We start from the raw sequence: 21,865 nt of genomic DNA, 5'->3' as shown, positions 1-21,865 counted from the left end.
ATTACAGATCAGACGATCAAACATGTCGCTAGTGAACTGAGTCACATCACACATATATTTTGAACAGATATATCATGTTAAGGAGGGGTATTTTTCGCAAATACCCCTCAAGAACATGCTATATCTGTTTAATTACACCGAATGTTAACGTACAAAACGCATTGATGATCGTGACATAAAACGCATTGATGATCGTGACATTACAAGCGTCCAGTCGGAAAGAGTATTTTTTGGCAAATACCACGGCAGAGAGGGTAAGAAAGGCATATCTTTTTTTCATATACCCCGGCGCTGTTAAAAATGAACGATATTCGTTTGATAAAAGTAAATTGGTGAAAAATACACTGGCTATCAACCAATCAAAACCCAGGATTCTTACATAAGGTGTAATTAATATATATAATTATATCGGTAAACCACCAAACAAACTCAGGTAAGTAGAAAATAAGATATAAGTGTCATTGTTCTAACTTTTTCATCGTTCACGGGACTTTTTAAAATATGTAAATAAATAACGTTACCACGGGTCAGTGTGATGTTACGTTACTGTAGTACTTTATTTACGCATTTAGCTCCTTACTTCGAATGTCTCAATAAAGCACTTTTCCAGTACTTTTCTGTACTCCTTATCAGCGCGACGATACTATAGAATAGGAATTGTTCTAAATTTCCCGTTTGCGCATATATTTAAGTGTTCACTAAGTTTATATACCTATATGGAGTTATTGCCTTTCAGAACGACAGGTCATTTTTTTTTGAAGAAACAACCTGAACGAAACAAAGTTTCAATGAAGTGTGCTTCAAGGCATAAAATAATAACCTGCGTCAGGTCATTATTTTCCCTGATTAAAAGGCAAACTACAGATTACTAAAACATTTATTCCATGTGTTGTTGCCAAGTAGGTTTTATTGTACAATTTTCTATCTAACATTTTTAAAAACATTTAGGCATAATTAATTCTTTCCTCTTTGTATTAGGCTGAAACAAATACCCTTTACTCTATTAAATGACAAAATATTCCTACTTTCTACAGGGGAACAGCCACGTTCTTCAAAAGGGAAAAGGGGGGAGGGGGGACTATAATATTCCATCCTGATTCTCAACATTTTAAGAACAAAATGTATTGCCAGACAAAAGAGAGAAAACAATTATTCTGAAAAGTTCGTTAAAAATTGTTGAAAAATTAATCTGCTTTCCGCGATAATAATGTCATGAAACAAAAATAACAAAAAACAAAAACACAGCAACCCTTTTTTATATAGATTATATCATAAATTATTTACAAAGTGACTTCTTTCGGACATCTTAACAATTCAGTTGCTTTTTGCAATTACTATACCATTTATATTGTAAGTGGACAGTGATTTCTAACGTTTATAAATGTATCTAAATTAATAAGTGAGTTTTATTTCACATTAAAAATGAGCCGTAGGGCGTTGTCATACCTAAACGTTTAAGAACATTTAATCAATCCTGACACCCCTTGGTGTGTTATACGACAAGAAACACCTTAAAATATGCATTATCTATAACAGAATTGGCGTTAAGTTCGGATGACTGATTTGTTGTTTGTGGACACGTTCTCTTGCACTTAGCTTCCCACTTGTCCAATGTAATTTTCTTTACATGTTAAGCATGTAATACAATCTATGAGATTTAGATTTATATGTCATGTCTACGTCACCTGAAATATTTGTGCACTTTTAGATGTTTGTGATCCTCTTGTTTCGAGATAGTTATAATTATCTTTACTGCAAACTCCACATCTTAGATCTCCACTCGTTTTTACCGAAAAGGTGTTATTTAGATTGAAATTTTGCTCTTGTTAGAATTCTGTTTACGTCATTCGGTTGTCTCTGATAGTTTATCATATAATTCGCTGGTATGATGTTCTTCATCCTCGCACTTCCCATTAAAATTGGTAAATTCATTTTTATGGCGTTATACAATTTGTGATGCCAGGATCTTGTGTTAACAAACGGAATGATGTTTTTTTTCTGTTTTTTGTTTGGGTGTTCTTAGTTGCGCTATACTGAGTTCTTTAGCTTTTTACACCGGACTCTATCAGGCTCAATGGGTACTTTTGAAGTCGTAGATACGACTTCAGTTCGTTCAGCCTGGTTTCTCGTAGTTTTTTGTCTGTGACTATCACACAGATCCGTCTGGCCTAACAGAAAGGGGTATTCCGTTTTGTGTGCGTTTGATGGCAAGAATGGAAATTTTTAAAGTACTGATGAGTATCTGTCTTTTTAAAAAATATGTCTGTGATAACTTGTTGATGGGAAATCTTTATTGTGATATCTAAGAATGGTTGTTCTTTTTCATTTGTTTCCATTGTAAATTGGATAGATTGACTTAGGGAATTCAGAATCTGGTGGAATAAAATTAGTTCATTCATAGATTTTGTCCATAAAATAAAGCAGTCGTCTAGAAATCTTTTCCACTTCTCAATCACGTATTCCTTAAACCCCAGGTCAAAAGTTACAATGATTAATGTCTAAAACGTCTCTGTACCATGGAGTGTTGGTTATGAAAATGAAGATTGATGGAGAATAAAAAATACTGGATTAATTTGACTGATTTAATACCCAATTGATATTGTAGTTTTACAATTTAAATTATTACATTGAAATGACAATTGCAATAGAACATGTAGAATAACCTTAATAATATTCACTTCATGATTTATATCAATTTTGATATTGATGTCATTTTGATATTCCAATCGATTGTTAAAATGTTAATCAAAGTATTCCCATATGGTTCTAACTTTGTCCTCATTAACAAGCTCGGTAGACACCTGAGAAATCAGTGAATAAAAACTCCGATTAACAAAAATATAACAGATACAAACAGGAAATTAAGCAATTATTAGGAAACATTTTTGTAACCATCTAGCTTGATTAATATTTCATGAATGACTCGTTGTAAAATATATGATTTGATAAATTATGGTAATGAACACAGGATCCACATTTGTATATATAAACATAGGAAATGAGACCAGTGAGATTGTTTAATTAGGAATCACAAAGCATTCTCCATGTTTCACTCAGTGGATACTTAAAGATGACAATAACACTGAAAAACAAAAAGTTTGAGTAACTTTCCCTGCATATATTTGGTGGCATATGCAAAATGATTCTTTAAAGAATAGAGTTAATATTGAATAATCTTTTATATTAATGAAAACAGTGTGGCGTATCAAAACATGTTTAATTGTTAAATTGCCAAGGAACTTTGCTTTCAGCTTGCTATATTGTACTGTGTTTGTGAGATAATGTTACATGAAAATAAAACAATGACCTAACCATAATCGTTCCATATTCCTTTGTGTTTACAACCTCTTATTTATAATAGCATATGAATATTGGAATAGTGCAGTGAAATACTATCTTACTTTTCGGAAATAAACAAGATTTCAATTATATGTTCTGAATCAGATATAAAAATTAATAAATGAGCCCATGTCCATGGGTATGTTGATTAATTAATATGTATATGTTTGAACTGCAGCTTCGATCCCGTATTAACATATACCTTACTCCAAAAACCTGTTGAAAAGGGCTTAACTCATCAAATCGAAACAAAGCAGAAAAAAACTAAAACTAACACAAACCGGACGTGGCAGGGTTTTTATACATCCCCAGAACAAAATAGACACTAAGGACATATCTGAGAGTACTCACAGTTACTGACAGCTAATTAAAACGAAATAACAACTAATAACAAAATTTTGTATCTAACACTAATATAGCATGTTTTCAAACGATATACGAAAATTAAGCAATACCGCTGAACACAAACGTTAGCCTATTTAAACGCACACATTAAGTAAAATGTATTCTAATGTAGACGTGTTGATAATACAATGCATGAATGAAAGTTTAACAAAACGGTCTTTATCATTTTTCGTTTTTGGACAGTGAAACTTGAAAATGAAAATAACTTCAATTCAATTTTCAGAAGTATCAAAGCAAAAAAAAAAAACCAAGAAAAAAAAAAGATTTTAACAGAAATTATTTTTTTCCAATCAAAGGGAAATAACTAAAAAAATATTATTTGCATTTGAAAAAAAATTTGAAACAAGAGTTGTGCTATATTTAAAAAATTACAACAAATTGAAACTTGAAAAGAATTATGTGAAGAGTGCAGCTGATTTACTCATAATCTAGTTATATTTTCAATTCAATGTACACTTCGTAATGTTAACCTTTGATCGAAGTATTACAAATACCCCCTCCAGCAGAGCATAAATGGTTATTTCAGTAAACTGGGTGACTATACCATTTGCAGGTATATATTTTTGTATTTTTTAACTTACTCTTACTTATTATTTTTATTTATTTTTTACTCAAATTTTTTTCATTTCTTTTCTTTTCCATGTTTTATTATTTTGTTTATTATTTTATTGGCAAATATAGGTATAGCATCTCATAGCAACAGGATTACTATTAGTATCATGTTTGAATCAGAGACCAGACCATTACTACATAACATACATTGGTTAGATATTCATTACTGATTGTCAGTTGTGTGGGACATTTTTCAGTCATTTTATATTTAAAGTATGTTATCAAACTATATGTGTCATGTATACTCTGAATGAAAAATAATCTTATTCAGATTGTCTCATACAACTGCCAAGGACTTAATTTAATTGAAAAACGAAGAGATGTTTAAGACTATCTAAGAGCAAAAGATTGTAACATGTACTGTCTTCAAGATACTCACTTTTCTGAAAAAGACGAACAATTTGTTAAGAATCAATGGGTTGGAGAATGTGTCTTTAGTTCCTTTTCTTCAAATCAAAGACTAGTGGCCATTTTATTTAATACTAATTTTGAATATAAGATTTTACAAAGTAAAAAAGATCAAAATGGTAATTTATTAAGATTTAATATTAAAATTGAAGATAACAATGTTACTTTAATTACATTATATGGTCCAAATAGTGACAGCCCTGATTTCTATGACAAAGTTGGTGAAATAATTGAGGAATTTGATAATCAGACTGTCATTGTGACGGGAGATTATAATTTAGTGCAAAATCAAGACCTTGATACTTTTAATTACTTAAATATAAATAATCCAAAAGCCAACGAAAAAGTTCTAGATATAAAGGAAATTTATAATTTAACTGATCCCTTTAGAGAATTTTATCCAGAAAGTAAAAGGTATACTTGGAGGAAACCAAACCCTATAAAGCAGGCCAGACTAGATTCTTTTTTAGATTCACAGAGCTTTTACCCAAATAGACATGACTTAAAGATACAAAATAGTTATAGATCAGATCACTCGCCTATTATTTTACAAATAAAACTTAATAACTTCAGTATTGGGAGGGGTTTGTGGAAATTTAACAACTCTCTTCTGTATGATCCAGATTATGTCCATATTGTTAAAAAGGTTATAAATAAAACTAAAGAGTAATATGCTTCTCTTGTATATAACAGAGAAAACCTAAACTTAGTAGACTCTAGTGATATCGAGTTCACAATTAGTGATCAATTATTTTTAGAAACATTATTAACTGAAATAAGGGGGAAAACAATATAATATGCTTCATTTAAAAAGAAAGAAACAAATAAATTAAAATATCTGCTAGCTGAAGATATAAATAAGTTGGAAGATTTAACCCAAACAGATGAAATTTTGGAACAGATTGAAAAAAAGAAAACAGATCTCCAAATTCTAAGACAAAATAAATTGAGGGGTCAATATATAAGGTCAAAAACACAATGGGTAGAAGAAGGAGAGAAACCATCAAAATATTTCATGAATTTAGAGACAAAAAATTACGTAAATAAAACAATTCCTAAATTAATTGATAAATCAGGAAATATAATTGAAAACCAAAAACAAATTCTAAACGAAGCCAAAAATTATTACAAAAATCTATATTTCAAAAATGAGACGATAAAATCTATTAATTTGAATAATACTATACCCCATAAAGATATACCAAAATTATCGGAAAATATTAAAGAGTCCTTAGAAGGGGAAATATCATTTATAGAGTTGACTGATGCAATTAAAAGAATGAAAAACGAGAAAAACCCTGGATCTGATGGATACACAAATGATTCCTATTTTTTGGATAGATATAGGTAAATTTGTACATAGATCAATTAAATATGGTTATAATCAAGGGGAAATGTCTATTACCCCAAAACAAGGTATTATAACTTGCATACCAAAAGGTGACAAACCAAAGCAATACATGAAAAATTGGCGTCCAATCAGTCTTTTAAATACTATTTACAAATTACCATCAAGTTACATTACAGAAAGGATAAAATCGGTTTTATCAATCTTAAATAATGATCAGACAGGATTTATACCTGGTAGATTTATATGTGAAAATACCAGATTGATATATGATTTACTACACTACAGCGAATAAAATAATATCCCAGGCATTCTCCTCCTCATTGATTTTGAAAAAGCTTTTGATTCTATCTCCTGGATTTTCATAGAACAGGTTCTTGATTTTTTCAACTTTGGAAATTCCATAAAACACAGGATTAAAACTTTTTTTTTCAAATACCAAATCAGCAGTAACACAGAATAATTTTCTTTCAGACTTTTTTACAATTGAGAGAGGTTGCAGGCAAGGGGATAATTTATCCCCTTACATCTTTTTGTTATGTGCTGAAATTTTAGGAATACTACTTAGAAAAAACGAAAATATTAAAGGTATTACTATTGAAGACTCAGAATTTTTGATATCGCAATATGCTGATGACACCACACTTATTTTAGATGGTTCATCAGAGTCCTGAGATGCATCTCTTTGTGTTTTATAATCATATGCTGAATGGTCTAGTCTCAAGATGAATTTAGAGAAAACAAAGGTAGTTTGGATTGGGAAAAAGAAATATAGCCAAGACACAATGTGTGCAAAGTGGGGATTGGAGTGGGGTTCCAACAGATTTACGCTCCTGGGTATTAAATATTCGGTTGACTTACAAGAAATGGAAACACTAAATTACAAACTCAAACTTAAAGAGATAGAAAGAACAATGAAAAGTTGGTCAAACAAATATTTATCCCTAATTGGAAAAATTACTATAATTAAAAGTCTTATAATTTCAAAACTCAAGCACTTATTTTTAACTTTACCAAATCTTAACAATGGATTACTTAATCAATTTATAAAAATTTATTTTATTTTATTTGGGATGGTAAACCAGACAAAATTAAAAGAAAAACAATTGCTTAAATATATGAACTGGGTGGACTTAATATGTTAAATCTAAAACAATATATAAAAGGATTAAAACTGACTTGGATAAGAAGAATAATTAAACAGACTAATAATTATTGTAAGTTACTAACTTGTTCTGAAAATATTAAATTAAATGAATTGCTCTATGTTGGTTCAAGAACACAAGTAAGAAATCCATTTTGGCAGGAGGTTTTTAATGCTTGGACTGAACTCCAAACTAAAGTAGCTGTTAAGAACGAATATGATATTACCGCATCTAATCTTTGGAATAATAAACAAATTAAGATTGGTAATCAAATCCCTCTGTATAAAAAATGGACTGAAAAGGGAGTCTGGCTAATAAATGATTTAATTGATAATGATAGGCATTTAATGAACTGGCCGGAATTTCAAAAATCATATAATATTGATACCAACTTTCTTATATTTCAAGGAGTAATCTCAGCAGTTAATTCCTATATGAAAAGTCTTAATATTAAATATAATCAGCTTTTAAAGCTTTATGGGCAAATTATACCAACTACTATTGCTATATTTTTGAAATCTACAAAAGGATCAAAAGACATGTACAATGTTTTAAACGAAAAAATAACAAATATCACATCACAGGAAAATAGTCCGTAATCCTAAATAGATATAATACTATTTGGAATAAAGTATATAGACTGCCCGTTTACATTACTAAACATTCAAAATTACAGTGGCTTCAATACAGGATTAATCACAGAATTTTGGAAACAAATAAATTACTCTACAAAATTAAAGTCTCTCAAAACAATAAATGCACTTTCTGTACGGACTCGATAGAAACTATAGAACACATATTCTGGACATGTCCAACAGTATTTGATGTTTGAGAAGAACTTAATAAATGGATATATTTAAAAGTCCAAATTGAACTACCACTTAATTTAGATATAGTCTTATTTTGGATATTAGAAGAAACAGAAAAAAAAACTACATAAGAAACCTCATAATATTATTAACTAAAAATTATATATACAAAACAAAAATGCATTGTGGACAAGTAAATATTGTAGCCTTAAAAAATTATCTTAAAGAAAATTTGTTTATTGGAAAAATAATACTTTATAAAAATAAACCATTTCAAAGAGCGTACTCCTGCTGGAACCCCTGTTTCCAACTAATAGAATGACTATACAAGTAAACTTTTACGTAATAAATATATCTACCCAATCCATGCTGCCCAGGTTAGTTTCTCTTTTTTTACCATTATTAATATTTACTTATAAGTTTGTCAAATGATTCAAAATATCAACTATATGTACTTGTATCGATTTTGCTGATGTACTATGGACTTACTTACTATGATGATTTATAATTGTAGTTTTTGCCAATAAACACATTACAAAAAAAAAATTTCGTTTTCGTATGACATTTTTAGAACATGCCTTTTATTTTCTCGTTTGATTAGTTAATCATTTTGTCATGTCGCGCCCTTGTACACCTTTATTATACGTATAATTACTCCTGACGAAAGTTTAATTTCGCATCCAGTCGTTAAAAGACAATTTGAATGAGTTGATCCTGCTTTATTTCATAAAAAAAGAATGGCCAAAGTAGATACAAGTACCTTGCATTAGGGACGAATAAATTGTAGAGAGATTTAGCTACTATAAAACCAGGTTTAATCCACTATTTTCCACATCAGAAACTGCCTGTACCAAGTCAGGAATATGACAGTTGCTATTCATTCGTTTGATGTGTTTGAGCTTTTGATTTTGCCATTTGATTAAGGACTTTACGTATTGAATTTTCCTCGGAGTTCGGTATTATGGCTAATTTACTTTGTACTTTGTGAAAAATCACTCTGATTTAAACAAAAATTCTCTGAAACTAACATTATCAAGATGAATGATTTCTTGATTGACAAATAAAGGCAACAGTAGTATTCCGCTGTTCAAAAGTCATAAATCGATTGAGAGAAAACAAATCCGGGTTACAAACTAAAACCGAGGGAAACACATCAACTATACAACAGAAACACTGAAGTGCAACAAAAACGAACTCTAACATACATAGAAACGGACTATTTGATTACAACTGCCATATTCCTGACTTGGTACATGACATTTTAAGAAAACATCTGTGCTTCTCTTCTTGTCGACTTGTTCCTGTATTCATATCAGGCTAAATTTATACAGGAGCTTCTTAGGAAGATCAATCGGCATTCCCATGGGAACCAATTGTGCTCCTCTTTTTGCCGACTTGTTCCTTTATTCATATGAGGCTAACTTCATACAGAAAATTCTAAGGAAACAAGAAAAAGAAGTAAGTATTATCTTTTATCTTCATTTTTCGCTATATTTATGATGGCCTCTCACTAAATAAGTTTGGTGACTATGTTGAACGCATCTATTCCATCGAACTGGAGACACAGGGTACAACAGATACAGTCAAGTCAGCTCCATATCTTGACTTACATTTAGAAATTGGCAATGAGGGTCAATTGAAAACATAACTTTACGACAAAAAAGATGATTTCAGCTTCCTAATTGTGAACTTTCTATTTCTATGCAGCAACATTCCGGCAGCGCCTGAATATGGAGTATATATCTCACAGTTGATACGATATTCTACGGCTTAATTTTCCTATCATGATGTCCTTGATAAAAGATTGTTGCTCGCAAAGAAGCTTTTAAGCCAAGAGTTCCAAGTAGTGAAGTTAAAATCATCCCTTTGTAAATGTTACGGACGCCATCACGAGTTGGTTGACCGTTATGGAATATCTGTTTCACAAATGACGACGGATATGTTCCAATTGTCGTAACCACAATCCTCTTTTCCCCGAATGTGATCTACATCATTAAACTTATCACCGGGTTTGTACTAACGTGGACAATACGACGGGTTCCACATGTCGAGCAGGATCTACTTGCCCTTCCGGAGCACATTAGATCACCACCGGTTTTTGATGGGGTGGTTTGCTCAGTCTTTAGTTTTCTATTTTGTGTTTTGTGTACAGTTGCTTGTCCTTTAGTCTTTTGTTTTTTTGCCATCGACGAGTTTGAATGTCCCTTTGGTATCTTTCTCCTCTCTTTTCTAATAGGACATCATACTTGCTAAAAGCTTCGGAATATAAGGTAGGCCATACTTCATCATTTGTGAAAACTTTTAACGAAATATCAAACAATACGTCATTTTGGATTAGGATAGTCAAGTTATGTATGTACATGTACCTTTAGAGTTAAACTCAATTGTGCCATTACTAAAAGTGACTTTCGTAACTTCTAACAGGACAGCATCATTTGTCAAAGCCTCGGAATATAAAGAAGCCCAAACTTCATCACTGTTTAAAACTTCTGCAGTATCTGTAGGCCAAACGTCATCTTAAATCATTATCAGCATGAGCAACATGTGGAGCGGATCTGCTTACCTTTCGGCAGCACCTGCGATCACCTCCAGTTTTTGGTGGGGTTCTTGTTGCTCAGTCTTGCAAAAGATATCTGAATACGCATTAGAGGTTTTAAAAATGAGGCTATTTTGGTAATTTTGATAGTCTGTTATTAAATAAACAATTATTGATATTGATTTCTAACTGTCTAGGGTATTGTAAACATCTGAAGGATGTTAAAATGTGTTATATAATAATTGTGAATAGATTTACAATACTTTTTATTTTCGAATTAAAAATAAACTATAAACATCTTAGGCAAACATACTATACAAAGATAAACGTGTGTACATCCTAAGTCTCTAACTTAATAGAACAGTCATCTATGGAAGGGTTTGTAAGAACCTGTAAGTAAAGGGTAACACTTGTCATTTTGAATAAAGATTATGCAAGTGAGAGAATATTATAGTCTTACCTTTTTTGAAAGTAGGTAATAGACCCACCTTTTATAAAGCTGTAAGAGAACTAGAACAACATTAGTAAAAATCGACAGCATGATGATTATAAGACAACTAAAACTCATACACTTGTATATTATCATAAAAGTAGTTCTTATGATGGTATTGCATGTTTGCAGCATGAAAAGACAAAATTATGCAATTCGTTTCCCTTTGAATTCCATTCTAGCTAATGCAGTTTTCTTAATTAGTTTTTAAAAGTATAAAAGTCTTTTGATTCGTTTTTGTTCATTGATTTGGTTAACTTTAACATTTGACCATTATGTTTCTGTTTAAAGACATATCAATATTTCTGTTATTATGTCGGTATCATAAATATAATTTGTTATTTTTGAATATAAGCATCCCACTATAGTATTTAAGTTGTGATTAAGATTACTGTATTCGATGAAGTTTTGTGGAAAGAAACACCCACACACAAATAAATGCATACCCCTATATTCGTGTAAACTGATTATATTATGCTGGTCAAGTAGAGTATATAGTTGTAATGCTGATATAAAACTAAATTGGAAATTCTCTGTTTACAAAAAGAATACAATATAAAGAGGACACATTGTAACGTAATAATCCACAATGATATCTTCAGTAGAATAAAGTCGATTGAATTAATATGTCATTCAAATCAAGATTGTGCAACAGCGTTTCAACACTTTATGAAATATTTATTCTTTAAGTGTTTGAAAAAAGTAAAAAAAAAAACCAAAAATACCGAACTCCAAGGAAAATTCAAAATGGAAAGTCCCTCACAAAATGGCAAAAACCAAACGCTCAAACACATCAAACGAATGGAAAACAACTGTCATGTTCCTGACTTGGTACAGGCATTTCCTTATGTAGAAAATGGTGGATTAAACCTGGTTTTATAGCTAGCTAAACCTCTAACTTTTTATGACAGTCGCAAATAATTCTATTATATTGACAACAATGTGTGAGTTAAAAAAACAGACATACTAGGTTTAAATGTCAAAAATTTGGGTAGAGCAGTCAACATTGTAATATAATCATAATCACTATAAAAACAAATGACTATTGCAACAAAGAAAAACAAATTGGCATATAAACACTCTATCGATAAAATACATAAGCAAAAATGAAAGACAAGAATACAAAATTGACCATAGCACAATAACACAATGGCGGAATGTATAAGTTCTGAGCCACGCCAAAAATATATTACCAAAATTAGACTAAACGGTAACACTTAAAAAATGCAGGCTCCAATAAGCAGTGCAGTTGTTATTTACAGTTGTCCAACAAATGAATTCAGTACAAGTGGCACAATAATGTTTTATAAAAGGACAGGTGTTGGTGTCTCACACTCAATCAGTCCATTTTGTAACAAAAATTCAAGTATGTCTTTACAAATGTCGGTTGGTGGCTTGTTTGCTGTCAAAATTTCATTATTTCAAACAAGTAATGATTATTAGTTTGTGTTTGGCTTTCATTGATAGCGAGCATTTTATACAGGTTTGTTCATACTCGTTTGTATGTATTTTTCTTGTCATACATAACTTGGATTATAACAGACGACTGTCATACAAGTGAGATGTTTAGCTAGCTATAAAACCAGGTTCAACCCACCATTTTTTACATAAGGAAATGCCTGTACCAAGTCAGGAACATGACAGATGTTTTCTATTCCTTTGGTGTGTTAGCGTATTTTTTAACATTGCCATATAAGCGGGAGGTTTGGCTAGCCATAAAACCAGGTTCAACCCACCATTTTCTCTTAAAATGTCCTGTACCAAGTCAGAGTATGGCAGTTGTCCGTTTCTATGTATGTTGGCGTTTGTTTTTGTTGCAGTTCAGTGTTTCTGTTGTTCCGTTGTTTTCCTCTTATAGTTGATGTGTTTCCCTCGGTTTAAGTTTGTAACCCGGATTTGTTTTCTCTTTATCGATTTATGACTTTTGAACAGCGGTATACTACTGTTGCCTTTATTTAGAGCTTTTGGTTTTACCATTTGATAAGGGAATTTCCGATTTGAATTTTCCTTGGAGTTCGGTATTTTTGTTATTTTACTCTTGGGATTCTCAATATCTCTTTAAAATGTGCTCTCTTCTATTTTGTTTCTAAACATATGTATTATCATTATATGGTCTCCATGTCCATAACAGGAATAAGGTAAAAAGTAAAATAACAAAAATACCGAACTGCAGGGAAAATTCAAAACGGAAATTTCCTTATCAAATGGCAAAATCAAAAGCTCAAACATATGAAACGAATGGAAAACTAAAGTTTTTTCAAAATACACTAGCAGTACAAGCAAAACATGAGTTATATGTCGACACATTTATACAGTGTCTCTAGTAATGCCACCGTACTGCAGTACATCAATTCATTTTAGTGACAATCAATTTATAAGTTCTTACCTGTTTGTATGTGGCTTATATCAATACAGAAAATCAAGTATTACCAAATATTCTGAACTCCAAGGTACATTCCTCACGTCGGACTTACTTTATTGTGAGCCTGGTATCTTTGAACAGATTTCAAAACCCCTGTGACAAAATCAGTATTGGTGGACGTTTCGTCCAAAATGATATCACATGTCCAGTATACAGCAGCCATTGATACAGAAGTTTACTCTCAATTAACTCTTTATAAAAGTTGAGCAAATTAAACTGTAGGCTCATTAATTACATCTAGTTTTTTTGTTGTTATGTAAACAAGCTATTGCTGTGTACATCATGCTCAAATGAGGTTCCATTCCAAATTATAGAAAGCTGTGCATTTTCTGCAAAACATGCTACAAATGTAGGCATCCCATACATGAACGTTATGTGTAAAAACATTTATGGTATTACTTTTACTGCTCACTTCGACATCAAATGTCTCTTCAGGGACTCTTGAGGCCAATATTTTGAAACTCCTAAACCTAATAAAAACGTTAGAATGATAATAAAACCTAAATGGACCAAAAGTAAAGTCAAACCAGGACAAATAATCAGAGTAATGTATGAAAGAGATCAATCCCATCGAACGTTAGAAGGATTCAACAGATACAGTTAAGTCTATCTCATATCTTGACTTACATCTAGAAATTGAAAATGAGGGTCGGTTGAAAACAAAACTTTACGACAAAAGAGATGATTCCAGTTTTCAATTGTGAAATTTTCATTTCTATGTAACAACATTCCAGCAGCGCCTTCACATTGGGTAGATATCTGCCAGTTGATGCGATATTTCAGAGCTAGCATTTCCTATCAAAATTTCTTGATAAAGGTTTGCTGCTCACAAGGAAGCTATAAAACAAGAGTTCCAATTGGTGAAGTTGAAATCATCCCTTCGTAAATTTTCCGGAAGCCATCACGAGCTGGTTGGCCGTTATGGTGTATCTGTTTCACAGATGACGACGGATATGTTCCAATTGTCGTAATCACAATCCCGTACTCTTTTTCCCCGAATGTGACCTACCGAAATGGACATCTTGTTTTACTTAAATAAGCAATATAACGGGTGCCACATGTGGAGCAGGATCTATCTACTTCCACTTCCTTAGCATCTGAGACCCACTTGTGTTTTAGTTTGGTTCGTGTTGCTCAGTCATTAGCTTGCTATGTTGTGTTTCGTATAAAGTTGTTGGTCCTTTGGTCTTTTTCTTTTTTTTCTCATGGCGTTGTCAGAATATTTTCGACATATGAGTTTGAATGTCCCTTTTGTATCTTTCGCCTCTCTTATGAATTTCTTAATTCAAAATGGTTTTTAAAGTTTATGACAGTAAATTCAAATAAAGCGATATCCGTATTTTCATGCGCGTAGATGCGTGATGAATATAAAAATCCATTACACAGTATGGCATGCTAACAAGAAGCTTAACATCAAATTTCCAAAAGGGGCTGGTATTGTGGTTCCGGAGTAAAATGCAAAGAAAATTTAACCAGACGACTATTTTGTAATTCTAAGATCAATATTCACAAAAACACGTCGCTAGTAAGTTGAGACATTGACCTAGTGCTCTGAACAAGCGTAGTCATCATGTTTGAGTTTTATAATTTAGCATTTCTATTTAGGTCTCATTTAGTCTTATAGCCCCTCTCGTATTCGTGTATTCTTAATCCTTGGCTTTCAAATTTTAGTTTTAGCCTTCCCGATTAAATTAAATGGAGTGAAACGCTCAAAATTTGTCAAGTGTTTGTTTTTATGACAAAAGATAAGATGCCAAACTGAGGAGTATTGACGATCTATTTTGTCGTCACTATATTTGTATACTTTGTAAAGTTCAATCGTCGAAAAAGAGCTACGTCAATTTACTATAAACTATTTCAGAAAAAGTTCTCAACAGAAAAGTACTAAAAAAAATACAGAACATAAAGTCAATAAAAACTGAAAAATCAAATAATAGACTTTTTCAAATGACAAATATCTTTCCTATTCCAGACTAAAAAGAGTCATTTTCCGAAAACAAATGGCAGTTTTTACCTGGTTTTATAGCTAGTTGAACCTCATATTTGTAAGTCAGTTGTATATAGTTCCGTGGTATCGACACAAATGGGAGAAAAGTAAAATAACAAAAATACCGAACTCGAAAGAAAATTCAAAACGGAATGGAAAACAACTGTCATATTTCTGACTTGGTACAGGCATTTCCTTATGTAGAAAATGGTGGATTAAACCTGGTTCTATAGCTAGCTAAAGAGAACCCCAAAAGACGTAATATGTTACTGTGACCCCACAGACATACAACACAACTAACTAAGAAGAAATGCAAATAAATTAGACAAAGACACAAAAAGAGTTTTGTAAGGAAGGGTCTAAAACACGGAAGTCGGAAAACACGGAAATAAAAAATTGACATACATGTATCGTACGTCATTGTTTTGAAACGGCTAAAGTAATAATCAAAATTGACACGGATTTTGAAGGCTTATGAAATTGACTACAATCTTAATTGAAAATTAATTTGATTTTGAAATGTAATTTTAAAAATAAGTTGGCCGGAAGCTCTGTTCAGCTAAAAGTGGTCGGTCCGGTTTTTCCACTTTTAACTAAAATCCCGAAAAAGTGTACAACCCAATCAAAAACTTTGATATGATTTCTAAAGACAATTAAACAACATGGTATGTTGGTCACAAAAATTTGTAATACATTAATACAATTTAGAAATAAATCAACCAATCTGTTCACTATCTTGTCTCAATGAGCTTATCATGAAACAAATAGTTTTATGTCAAACAGTAACGAATGGTGTATTTTGGAACACGTGCAAGAGAGGCGAATTTACAAAGGAATATTCAAACCCATAAGACGAAAAAAGACTGAACATGCCATGGCAAACAACTGAAAACGACGAAAAGACAATCAACAGTACATAACACGCAACATAGAAAAACTAAAGACTGAGCAACACGAACTCCACCAGAAACCGTGGCAGATCTTAGTTACTCTGGAGCGGTGAGTAGATCCTGCTCCTCACGTGGCAGCCATGGTGTTGCTCCTGTAATTACAATCCCAGTGAAATGTCTTAATCGGTAGGTCACATTCAATGAAAAGAGGACGGGATTGTGGTTACGACAATCCGAACATATCCACCGTCATCTGTGAAACAGATATTAAATAACGGTCAACAAACTCGTGATGATGTGTGTAAAATTTGCACAGAATGCAATAGATATATACATGGAATATAAATTGTTAAATACTTACGCATTGTTAAAAGCATTGAGATAGTTAGAATGTTCTGGTAGAACAAATCCATATCCTTCCTTGTTCAATGTGTCATCAGTAACGGCGTATGTATTTTCCTCGGAGTTCAGTATTTTTGTGATTTTACTTTTTACAATCTTGTAGCATGATAAATTCCAGAACGGATTTGTCTAATAATAATGCATACTCGTTTGTTCGTAAATAGATTAATATGGATTCTAAATGATTAGCTTTTGGCATGTCATCCATTTTGGACCATATTTGTCTGACGTTTTTGACGAATAATAAAAAAAAAGTATAGTATGCCTTGTATATGGAAGCGTGTGACTGTCAATTGTTGATCAAGATGTTTGCGCAATAATTTTCAAAATAAATATTCAAAGGTATTTGTTTTTATTCGATAAAAAGTTCTGCTTTACCATAATATATAAGAATATTGGATACATATCCAAAAATATTATTTTACCTGGGTGTTTGCAATTTTGACATGCGTTGCCATTGTATATGATAGTATTGTACTTTTTCATTATATTTTTTTGAACTGAAAAAAGTATTGCTGCATTTTCTTTATTTTGCGTTACCCGATCTTGCTCCTTCGAGGTTTGTGCTATTCTTTCAATTTTGATAACTTGATTTATATCTTCTTAATCTATTTATTAGATTTGAACGTCGTTAGACAACTGTGGCCTTTATTTACGAGGTCTAAAGAATAGATAACTTTTGATTTTTGAATCATTAGCGTATACTCTAAATATAATATAAACACAGAATCAATTGTAATTCGTGACAAATACACCTTATTTGACTACCTGCATCAAAGTATGAAGATTCGCTCCAAAAAATATCAATGTTCGAATGTCTTCAAGTTCCTCCAGCCTGTTGATTAGTGAATCAATAAGAGTCATAGTAAGATAGGCAACAAGATTAGTTGTGTATGTAGCCGACATCAAAATAGTAAAGATCCCCCAGACACTTAACACAACTTTGTCTGACAAGTATCTAAGTTGAAGGTCTCCTACGATAACGATAAAGATACTGTGGCATACATTAAGGTGAGATGTTCTATATAAGGTTGAATATATATACGTTTGATGAATATACAAAAATAATCAAATCAAATCAAGTTTATTGTACAAAAAAGGCCTCCAGCCCACGGTACAAATATTAAATTACACAATTTATAATTTTGCCATCTACAGTTACATATTACACAATAAACAATAATCACATTACATATTCACATATCATCATATTTATAAATCAGTCATCAGTAGTGTTCATTTCCACTTATATTTTACTATACATTCAAAATGTCAAAACTTCATCTCGAAATACTTTAGCTTTCATAATATATATTGCCAGATTTTTTAAAATACAAAAATCATCAGTTTTAAACAGATTAATCAGTTTTTCTTTGTTAGGATTATTATGACACCATATGGGTAAAAAATTTCTCCTTATATCACACAAAATCGGACAAACAAGTATAAAGTGGTATTCATCTTCAATTTCATTTGTATTACAAATTCTACATAATCTATTTTCCCTAGGTTGATTTTCATGTCTACCTTGTTCTATAGCAAGGCTATGATTAGAACATATAATGGAAAAAATTTCATGTTTGAGCTTAAATGACAGCTTTTGAATATTTTCATTAATAATAATAACATCTTTAATTTTCGAATAAAAAGAACATTTGGAAGAATTACCAATATAATCTGACCAAGTTTGTAAGTTCACATCTTTTAGTCTTTGTTTAAATAACAACATAAACAGTTTTATATCTCCAACACTTTGGTTTTCCCATACATATCCAAATCCATATGAAAATAATAGTTTTTGAATTTTCGTACACCAGTTTATTTGTCCATTTTCATTCATTTTGAACATCATACGGTAGCATTGTTTTGGTAGTCTGCTATCATCAAGGTTTTGTAGACTTAGAAAATATTTAATAGGCTTGCACATATAGTTTACGTAGAGTTCATAACGACCACATTCACCTCTTGCTATGTGATGATTAGTTTTTTGACCCATTCCAAGTAGCCATTTACAAAATTTATTTTGAACAGTTTCAATGTCTTTCACTTTATCTGTACCCCATATTTCCGCACCATAATAAAGTATTGGAGCTACCATGGAGTCAAATAATTTAAATCCAAGACTTATGTCTCTAGTTCCAAGTTTACACATACAATGTTTTATCATATTAAGGGCTTTATCACATTGCATACTTAATGTTTTGCAGCAATAAGTCCATTTAAGTCTGTTGGAAAAATAAACTCCCAAATATTTATAGTAGCTGACCACTTTCAAAAGTTCTCCTTTAAAATACCAATTCTCATTAGAAGATAATTTTCCACCATTTTTAAATACAACAATATTAGATTTGTCCATATTCACAGTCATATTCCACTTATCACAATATTTTTCTAAGCAATTTAAACGTCTCTGAATATCAATCGGAGTATCGGCTATAAGCGCAAGATCATCTGCAAACAGCAGCAGCATAATGTTATGAAAGTCCTCATGAATAAAAATGCCATTTCCACCACAATGTTCCATTTCTGTTGCCAATTCATTTATGTACATAGCAAACAACCATGGACTTAAGGTACAAAAATAAGAAGATAAGTATGATTGCTAATGAGACAACGCTCCACCAGATACCATATGACATTAAAGTTAAGAACTATAGGTCACCGAACAGCCTTCAATAATGAGCAAAACCCACACCGCATAGTCAGCTATAAAAGAACCCGAAATGACAAAAGTGAAACACTCCAAACTAGAAAACTAACGGACTGATTTATGTTCAAAACAATGAACGAAAAGCAAATATGATATTCAGCAACAAACAACAACCACTGAATAACAGGCTCCTGAGTTGGGACAGGTATATACAGAATGTGGCCAGATTTAACATGTTTGAAAGCACCAAACATCCCCCTAAGCTGGACAGTGGTGTAACGGTATAACACAAGAAATATATTGGTTGCATTTTTTCGATTGAACTTGAACTAAAGAATACAACAGATGCAGTAAGGTGTCCTAAATATAGAGATTGACAGTTACGGTGGAATGCAAATTTCATTTGACGACATTAAAAATACATTTCAACTCGTATATTCACGTTTTAAATTTTCAACTATATGGAGTAATATACCATTAGACTGAACACCGAGTTTGCATTTTTACTTTATCGAGAAAGTGTATACTATATACTGTATGGACTATCAACGAGAACAACATTTTTTTGTTGGTGACGTTATTGTCAAATTTACGTCATTAATAAGTCTTTTGTATACAAAACGCACATCTGGCGTACAAAATTGTGGTATTGGCATCTATGATGAGTTATTACTATTGACCTCTCCTTTTTTGTTGGCGTCTTTGTTAGATCAATTTGTACATGTATGTTTGTTTGAATTTTTTAGTCAGTTGTGTTGTATGTCTGTGATGTATGTTCACGCAGTTTTGACTTATGGATCTCAATCTCTGTTACATTACCTATTATGTCCGTTTGGGTTGCTTACCCAACGTTGTCAATATCACGGTACTATACACAACAGTTATACAAGTGGAAGGTTTAACTAGCTACAAAACTAGATTTAACTCACCATTTTCTTGGAAAATGCCTGTACCAAGTCAGGAATATGGCAGTTGTTTTTCACTTGTTCCGTTCATTGATAACATTTGATTTCATCAAATATTAAGGACTCTTAAATTCTAATTTGCCTTGGAGTTCAGTATTTTGTTTTACACACTTTTTTGTACTTACATGAGCAACACGGGTGAAATATGTGAAGCATGGTCTGCTACCCCTTTCAGGAGCACCTGTGATCACCACTAGTTTTGGGTGGAGCTTGTGTTGCTAAGTATTTAGTTTTCTATAAAATTGAGAATGGAAATGGGGAATGTGTCAAAAAGACAACAACCCGACCATAGAGCAGACAACAGCCGAAGGCCACCAATTGGTCTTCAATGCAGCGAGAAACCCCCGCACCCGGAGGCGTCCTTCAGCTGGCCCCTAAACAAATATGTATACTAGTTCAGTGATAATGGACGTCATAATAAACTCCAAATTATACACAAGAAACTAAAATTAAAAATGATACAAGACTAACAAAGGCCAGAGGCTCCTGACTTGGGACAGGCGCAAAAATGCGGCGGGGTTAAACATGTTTTATGAGATCTCAACCCTCCTCCTATACCTCTAGCCACTGTAGAAAAAACAAACGCACAACAGTACGCACAGTAAAACTCAGTTAAAGAGAAGTCCGAGTCCAATGTCAGAATAGGAAACAAAAGAAAATAAACAAAATGAGAATAATACATAAATAACAACAGACTTCTAGCAGTTACTGACATGCCAGCTCAAGACCTCAATTAAACTGATTGAAAGATTATGTCTTCATCATATGAATATCAGGCACAATCCCTCCTGTTAGGGGTTTAGTATTATACCATCATAAAATATATGAGAAGAACATAACCCGTGTCATGCCAACAACTGGTTTTAGAATAAATATGTTTAATTCCGATGCAAAGACCCTATAAGTGAATCAATATTAAAGCCAAAATATGCAATCTTTAATGACCTGACAACAGTATCGTAACTATATCCCTTCTTAATAAGTCTGTTTAAAGGTTTTGTTAGCTTTTGAGGTGAATACTGACATTTTTGTGCTTTGTAAAGAATATTACCATAAAAGATTGGATGTGAAATACCCGAGCGTATAAGATGTCTGCATGTTGAGTTATATTTACGAATGATGTCCTTATACCGATGATAAAATTTAGTAAATGTTTTGACTAGTTTATGATATCGAAAACCCTGGTGTAATAATTTTTCAGTAATACATAAATTTCTCTCGCTAAAATCTAATACGTTGTTACATACACGAGCGAATCGTACAAATTGAGATATATAAACACCATAAGATGGTGATAACGGAACGTCACCATCTAAAAATGGATAATTAACGATAGGAAATGAAAAATCATCTCTTTTATCATAAATTTTTGTATTAAGCTTCCCGTTAATGATATAGATATTAAGATCGAGGAAAGGACAGTGGTCATTGTTAGTATCAACTTTATTTAAAGTAAG

This window comes from Mytilus californianus, unplaced genomic scaffold (genome assembly GCF_021869535.1).
Source record: "Mytilus californianus isolate M0D057914Y unplaced genomic scaffold, xbMytCali1.0.p SCAF_7, whole genome shotgun sequence".
Classification (NCBI taxonomy): domain Eukaryota; kingdom Metazoa; phylum Mollusca; class Bivalvia; order Mytilida; family Mytilidae; genus Mytilus; species Mytilus californianus.
Note: the sequence above shows the minus strand (reverse complement) of the source record.